The sequence below is a fragment of the Alligator sinensis genome, unplaced genomic scaffold (genome assembly GCF_000455745.1).
Source record: "Alligator sinensis unplaced genomic scaffold, ASM45574v1 scaffold124_1, whole genome shotgun sequence".
In the NCBI taxonomy this organism is placed as follows: domain Eukaryota; kingdom Metazoa; phylum Chordata; order Crocodylia; family Alligatoridae; genus Alligator; species Alligator sinensis.
In genome coordinates this window covers 1,772,125-1,780,569 of record NW_005842020.1, presented here as the reverse complement: position 1 = coordinate 1,780,569, position 8,445 = coordinate 1,772,125, and the positions used below count along the sequence as shown (strand labels likewise).

Sequence of the window (8,445 nt, the reverse complement as noted above, 5' to 3'; positions counted from 1 at the left end):
ATATATATATATATATATATAAAGTCATCTATGGCAAAACCCTGATACCTTTGCTCATTTTGATCTGGTCCTTATTCCATAAATAATCACACTGAAATAAACTCCACATGATAAAACTATATCAGAATCCAAGCTCTGTAATTCAATCTGAAATTCTAGTGCACAATTTTAAACATGTTATAATCCTCCACAGTTCTTTTCCACCATCAAAGTGCCAGGGTAACATCAAGTACACTACAGTATTATCCATTTGCAATTTAGTATCATTAGCATCTGAACTATTAAACCTTATTCTGTCCTGGCATGCTACTAAATGCTTATTTTCATATTTAATATATTAAAGTGCATGAAATGTGATATTACAGAAGTCCCTGTCATCTTAAATGAAGTCACCTGAGAGCTGTAGAAGACTAGGAGAGAATAAGTACAAAACTACCTACAATCCTATTTAGGTGTTAGCAGTGCCAGGGAATCATATTTTCCATTCTAGTCCATTTAATTTGTATGCTAAAGGAAAACTATTTAGAGAGAGGCTGAAGTGCATTTGTTGATCAATACTCCACTGATGTTGATATTTGTCAGCGTTTTCTTTAGTTGATGATTTATAGGGTGCCAGAAGCATTTATAGAATTCTTAACTCTTTGTCATGTCTCAATTTGCTCTAAGCAGAAAACTTTTATTCTTTATTACACTATATTTTTAACAAAATAAAAGACATGTTACATTAGATATTTTATAATTATGTTTAGAACAGAATTATGGTGCCTCTAGGAGTTATTAAGGTTGATGCCACTTGGTCTAAAATCCTGTCAGCCAGTGGAAAACCTTACTCTCTTAAACAGAACAATGAAACACTTTGTAGCCAATATATCATTAATTGTAAGAAGTATCAAGTTTGTTTGTTTTTAAAAAACTTCTGATAGGACATGTGCTAAAATATAATTAGCTTAAAGTATTACAGATACTACTGGAGAACGTATAGCCAGTGTTAAGGTTTGCCTTGCAACTAGTTAGCAAAAAAAATGGAACAACAAAATCATCTGCTTTTATGGTAATAGAGACCGTATAATGCTAACATTTTAATAGTCTAAATCAAATTCATAATCTGCAAGAATCTATAGAAATATTTTTATTAAAAAGTATAATTTTTAATTCTTGCATGGCAATTTTCATCCAGAAATTGCAAAGCACATTGCAAGTTACCCACCTTTTTCATATTTTGAGAAAACAAGGCACATGAGCCATGTCCACACATGGAGTATTGTGTGCAGTTCTGGCTCCTGCACTTCAAAAAAATATGGAGAATCTTGAAAGGGTCCAGAAAAAGGCCACAAGAATGATCAAGGTCCTGGAGGACAAATCTTATGAGGAAAGAATAAAGGATCTGGGACTGTTCAGCCTGGGGAAGAGAAGACTGAGGGGGGACTTGGTGGCCATCTATATTATATAAGGGGTGAACATCATAATCTGGGAGAAAAACCATTAACTAGGGTGCCTCAGGGGAGGACAAGGAGCAATGGTCATAAACTGTCAGAGGATGGTTTCATCTAACTGTTAGGTTGGATGTAAGCAAGAACTTCTTTACAGTAAAGGTGACCAGAATCTGGAATAGACTTCCCAAGGAGGTGATGTAATCTTCAACACTGGAAGTCTTCAAGAGGAGACTGGACTGACACCTTGCTGGTTTCATTTGATCTCAAAAGTATTCCTGCCCAGAGCAAAGGGCGGGGAGGGGGCTGGACTAGATGATCTTTTGAGGTCCTTCTAGCCCTGAATTTCTATGACTTCATGACTGTAACAACATAGACAGTGTGGCTGTTGTGAAAACAAAATCAACTTTATCCCCCCTCCATCTCCCCAAAACTTCCCCAACACCAACAGCCTAACATTCCACCAATACCCCACATGAGACCCTGCACAACACCATCACCATTCACCCACCCCCACCCTGTCAAAAAAGATTAAAAACCATAGAAAAAATGGAAACTATTTACTAAAGCACCAAGGGGGAAAGAGATGGTCCTTAGGGGTGGGAAAAACACCAGGGGAGCAGGAACAGAGAGGAGGGAATCAGGGGTTGGCAACCCCTTAGCCCCAAGCCTGCTCTTGTCCCTGTGTGCCACCACCCCATGTTCAGGGGCCATGCTGATGTGGCCAGGGACCTGGCTGTTCTGAGGAAGAGGGTGGGTGCTCCTCCTCAGGGCCAGATGGTGCATTTAGGCCTGGGACTGGGAAGAGGAGAGGCAGGAGTGGTACCACTTGACAGCCACTGAGGGCCTGTGAGGCCTGCTGGGGTGACAGCTGAACCACCAGCCATGCAAAATATTCCTAGTTAGGCCCTGGCCTAGGTGGGAGGGGAGGTGCAGGCTGGCCAGGGGGCAAGATGCCTATGCTGGGGCTGGTGTGGGCTCGAGCACAGCGGCAGGAGTGACAGCGGTATGGGTGGCAGCCAGGAGCTACTGCAACACCCTGTGCTCCTCTAGGATGGGTGTCTTGATGGAGGCCTGCAATTGTCTCAGTCCCTCATAGCTGTCCTGAGCCAGCAGCTATTTCTCCCTTATCTCCACCACTAGCTGCTGCAGGGCCACCCTCCTGGCCTGAACCTCCTCCAGAACAAGGAACTGGTCATAGCGGGTGCAGCACAACTCAGCCAGGACCTGCTGATAGCACTGACAGGCCTCCCTTAAATGGACCCACTCTGTCTAGAGCAGTTCCTCCTGGATGCTTTCCTGGCATGCATGTTTCTCCCAGCACAGGCAATGCATCTGGATGGCCCCTGGAGTGCCTGAGAGTGGGTGGGCAGCTCCCAGGTGCTGGATATCAGCCTCTCCCCTGGCAGATGGGCTCTCTGTAGAGATAGCAAATGGACGGCTATGTTCCATTACAGCATCATGCCATGGGGCAAGAACAGGACTTAGCGAGACTCCGCAGGGAGTAGCCTCACTCTTAGGCATCGGGCCAGGCAGATGACCCCCGAGCCAGAGCTATGTGAGGCTGGCAACCTGAAAAGGACTACAGCCATCCTGAGGTCTATCCATCCTCTCCCCACTGTGTATCTGAGTGAACTGCTGCCCAAGGCCTCCCCCTGGCACTGCCCACAGCCTCTGCAGGCCCCTACCGTAAGGATCTTGCCAGGGACAAGCATCACAGTTGGCCCAGCCTGCTCCACCCAGCTTCTCCCCCTACCAAGATAAATGTAGTGTTCCCTGACACCTGGACCCTCAGCATCTAGCTCCAGTGGGTGTGGAGCTGCAGCCCTTTGAGAAAATGGCCCTGGCAATACTACCACCTCCCCATGACCTCATGGCCAGGACCATCTCCATCCAGCTGGGAGGCTTCTTGCTCTGCTAGGATGAGGGACCCTTCATGGCAGAGGAGTGGGGAACAGGAAAAGAGGGATGGAGATGATAGATATGGGCTTATGGAGCATGCAGGGCATAAGGAGGAGTTGCCCTGGGGAGAAGGAAGGAAAAGGTGGGTGTCTCCCAGTTTCTCATGTCCTGTGCAGGACTTACCAGGCTACATTGACAGGCAGTCGCCTTGGTCAGGAGACTGCAGTTCCTGGGCCCTGGGTTGGGGGAGTGGAGCCAGAGCCAGAGACAGACCTGGCCTCAAATGGGGGTGAGGCCCAGTGTTGAGGCTACTGGGGTGTGGCCACTGCCAACATATGTGACACCACTGCCCTCTCCTCAGCCTCTTCCCCACTCCCTCTGCTGTCATGCAGGAGCTGGGGGACATGTTTCATAGTTTCAAAGTTGGTAGGGTCAGAAGGGACCTGAGCAGATCATCAAGTCCAACCCCCTGCCATGGGCAGGAAAGAATGTTGGGATCAAATGACCCCAGACAGTTGATTATCTAGCCTCCTTTTGAAGATCCCCACGGTAGGAGCAAGCACCATTAATGAAAATGGGGTGAGAGACAGTGTCAAAGATCTTCCTAAAGTTCAGAAAGACTACATCCACTGCGACACCTAAGGATTTTGCTACCTGGTCGTAGAAGGCAACAAGGTTGGTCTGACAGGACCTGCCCCTAATGAACCCATGTTGGTTGCCCCTAAGCAAAATCTCCCCTGCTGGTCCCTCACAGATGTGCTCCTAGATAATTTTCTCAAAGAGCTTTTCTCAAAGGACTGAGGTAAGACTAATGGGCCTATAGTTTCCCGGGTTCTCCTTCCTCCCCTTTTTTGAAAATGGGGACCACATTGGCCCTTTTCCAGTCCTCTGGCACCTGGCCAGAGCACCATGAGTGCTCATAAAGCCATGCCAGGGGTCCCGCAATGACCTCTACCACTTGCCTCAGCACCCTGGGGTGGAGTTCATATGGATCTGCTGATTTGAACATGTCCAGCCCCACCAGAAGTTCCCTAACTAGGTCCTCTCTGACCCTAGGCCTCACTGTGCCTCTCCTGAGTCTGTCCAGAATTCTAGTTAGGGGGATGTCCCAGTCCCTGCTCAGAAAAATGGAGGCAAAGAATTTATTAAAGAGGTCAGCTTTGTCATCTGGTCCAACCACCAGATTGCCAAGCATGTCCTGCAGGGGCCCCACGTTACCCAGTTCTTTCTTTTTACTCCCTATGTATTTAAAAAAGGACTTCTTGTTATCTTTGATCCTGGTCACTATTCCTAGTTCTGTCTCCACCTGAGCCTTCCGATCAGCCCCCCCTATAGTCTCAAGCAATGGAGGTATAATCCTTCTTTGTGATGGCCCTTCCCTTCCATTGGGTGTACACCTCCTTTTTAACTTTCAGACATTCCTGAATGCCTTTGGTGACCCATGGAGGCTTTTGAGCACTCTTGCTCCCCTTGACTTGCATTGGAACTGTCACTCTTTGGGCTTGGAGCATTGTCTCCTTAAGGAACAACCACTCATCTTAGATTCCCAACTCCCCTACCTTCTGGGGCCTCAGTGACTCCCCAACTAATCTCCTTAGCTCATTGAAATTTATCTGGCAGTTTCTCTGGCATCACCTCAGGCCTGGCTATGGAAGTAGGTCCTGCCTGTAGCATGTATCCCTCTTCACCATCACTCCTAGCATGGCTGGCAAGTAGTGTGGTTGCAGGCCTAGAGGAAGGCCCTGCCTCTGGGGACTCTGGCTAGGTCACAGGGCTCATTGTTGCAGTCTCTGCTTCTCGCCTGGTGGCAAAGGAGTAGCAGGGGATCTCCATGGCTCTGAAACAAATGATTTGGGCCAACTCCTCATAGTGGGCCATGGTGGACCACCCTGCACAGGCTGGCATCACACAGTACATGAAATTGTCTGTGCAATGGCTTGGACTTGTTGTGGCAGTGGTGCCATGTTTTGGCATGCCCCCACTCAGCCATTTGCCCAGCAATTGCCTAGTAAATGTACTCATTCTGGTGTCCCTGGTCAAACTGCCCCAAATGGCCAGGAGGTCAGTCACTTTCTTGGGCTGCCAGCTGGGTCCCTGGTGCCTGGTCTAGGCTGACTCCTGTGGCTGGGTCCCTCCACCTGTCTCACCACTCCTGCTGCCCACTGTGGACTCCAGTGCCTTCTGCTGTTCACTGGTGCCTGTAGCTGTGGCCTGGGTAGACCTCATGCCAAGATCCTAGGGCTGCTTTCTAGGTCCCAGGCCTCAGTGCCTCTGGAGAATTGGCATGGCTGTCCCATATGCTCAGCTGTAAGGCAGCCCATCTGGCCCTGGATACCTCTGTGGGGCCAGGACAGGTCCAGGGTGCAATGCAGGTTCAGCAGCAGATAGCTGTGAACCCTGCCACATTGTTTATTGTTCCTGCCCACTGCACAGTATGCTGGAGAAGCAGGGGCTCAAACAGTTCACTGGACACAGCTGGTTGGCAGCCAGAGTGTCCTATTGGAGAATTAGCCCTCAATTTGTCTTGGAGCATTCTTTAGAAGTGTGCTCCATGCTGCTTTTTTTCCCCCAGGTTTCTTTTTTTTTCCATACTGGGGAATCCCAGTTGCTAATTTGGACACCATGCTGCAAGTTACCAGCACAGTGCGCAATTTAATGTTCCAGGCATGTGGTTTGTGGAGCCGCAGAGAGATTTGCAGTACCACAAACTACACTTGCCTGTATGTCTGGATGCAGCCACAAAGGCAAAGTGATTTATCCAAGATCACCCATAAAGTCTGTAGTAGAGTCAACAATAGAACCTAGATTTTTTAACACCCAATTCACTGGCAAAGACAATGTCTCATTGAACATAAAGCTTCATTCTGCATTGTTTTAGCCTAGGATATTCAATGTTTCTTCAGTGGACTTATCCAACTGTAGTACTATAGTGGCAAATGAGGAACAACATATGCGTCAAATGCTATAACTGCACAAAAACATGTCCTCTCTAACCCTAATATTCCAAATAATGTGGAATATTATTTAAAACTCAAGGAATTTATTTCCTGGTAAGGTCAGAAAAGAGGTCAACTACTACAGTAAGCAGTACCTTAATTAAATTAATATCCACAAAGATATCAATATTATCTAAAATAATTTGTTTTACAAGGCTTTAGACATGCTTTCTGGCAAAATGAAAAATGCTTAATATTTCATTCATGGATTAGCATAATAATATATTTCTAGGCAAAATCAACATTGCGTTTGTATTGAAAATCTATCTTTGGTCCCTGCAAGCAAGGAAAAAAGAATATAAAAAATTAACTATAGAATGACAATGGGAAAAAAATAAAGCCAGTACTATTATTTATATGCACAAAAGTGAAGAACAGTATGCCTGAGTGGTCCTGGCTCCTGTGATAAGAGTTATATGTATACATAAGTTCCTGGCTAAATTAGGACCTAAAACTACTACAGAAAAGTCCTGATTCTGGAGGGTTGTGTAAAAAATGAACAATACACTAAGTATGCTTGATACGCTTCCTGAAACAGAGACAGCACAGGAAGCAACACTGAAAGAGAGGAGAGGCGAGGGTGTAGCAAGGAGAAACTATTTCACAGCGTGAATCAATATAGAAGAGAAAAATACTTTTTATTGTTGGGAAGCCAACTATGTGACCACAGATTTTTATATACTGGAATAATGAGGAGATTCATTTATTTATTTTATTTCTTATTGGAGGAATGTTTCCTAAAATACAAAAGAACTGTATGCCTGTTGATACATACATTGTTGTTCATGCGGATACACTCAAGCAAAGACTTCACTACTAACACTGAAAAAGCAAGCAGAGCACTAATAGTACATAAAGTATATCTCTGGAATAAAGAAAGTGTTGAGCCAGTTACCTACAACAAGAAAAATATGCAACAGAAAGGGAAACAAATTCTTCTCTTCCAGGATATAATCCTGATGATTTACCTTAAATATAGGAATTTGAGTCTAAATAGACTTTCCAGACTGGAGCATCAAGGTCCTTTTATTCCAATCTAAAAAATCATAGAAATTGTACAAAAAGGTTAGTCAGGTAATGGGGAAAACAATACAGTTTGAGCCAAAGTAAACCTTCCAGAAAAGAACAAAAAATATTAAACTAAAATGAGAAAGAAAAGATAAATGGAAAACCCAGCATACATCTCTGACAAAGAGAAAATTAGATAAAGTGTTAACTAGATTTTTAAAGGAATACATCTTTCTATGTTGATTTATCACATGCAGATTTGGTTTTCCAATAGAATTATATGTTTTGGTAGAGCTGTAATTTATTCTGGATATTTGATCTCTCAGACAGCAAATACATGTGTAGTGAATAAGATGGAACTTTATTTAAAAGCTGAATCAACAATGCCTTAAGAAGATACTGCAGGCTCCATCTGGCCGTTCTTATTGGCCACTGCTTGCCTCTGGACAGTTACATGGTAGCCCCTTGCTGCCTAGTTTTTCCACAAATGCTGGTGTCCTGCAGAAACTGCTTCCTTGCAATCAGTTGCCCTCTCTGATATAAGACACTACGTAGCAGCATAAATATTGTGGACTCTGTTTTTGTTATCTGAAATGGAGAAGGAAGGTCATGCCAGGTTACTACCCCCTGGTCACTCCTAACGTATGAAACGAGGATTTTCAACAACACTTTCCCAAAGGACCTCCATAGGACTGTCACAAACGAAATTAAGTAATGCCCATGTCACAAACAAGTAAAACCATTCAAAACAGTTTTAGTCTGCACTAGGTTAACTAAGAGTTAACTAACAAGAAGATAGTAACAGGTTTTTTGCTGCGCATGTCAAAAAGAGATTTATAACTGCGACACTAACAAGAAATGAAACTTAGCCCATGATTTATGATTGGTCAGGGTGAAAAGGGATAGCCCTGCTACAAATCCCTAGAGATAATTGGCGATTCTAATTAAATTTATGACGTGGTGAAAAACAATTGGCTATCATACAAACAAAACCCTGCTACATTTCCGCCAAAGGGGAAGACAACTCTGTCCGCACCTTGGAGTAAATCTGACAATTTGATCAGTTGTCAGTGTCTTCCCGCCGCGACCTCCCTGGCGTACCCTTGACC

The 8,445-nt window shown here is 44.8% G+C and overlaps 1 pseudogene; it reads right to left on the bottom strand.

Annotated features, from left to right (window-relative positions):
- Window positions 1-2,133: 2,133 nt before the first annotated feature.
- On the bottom strand, window positions 2,134-2,954 carry LOC112550043 (annotated as a pseudogene).
- Between the last annotated feature and the right edge of the window lie 5,491 nt (window positions 2,955-8,445).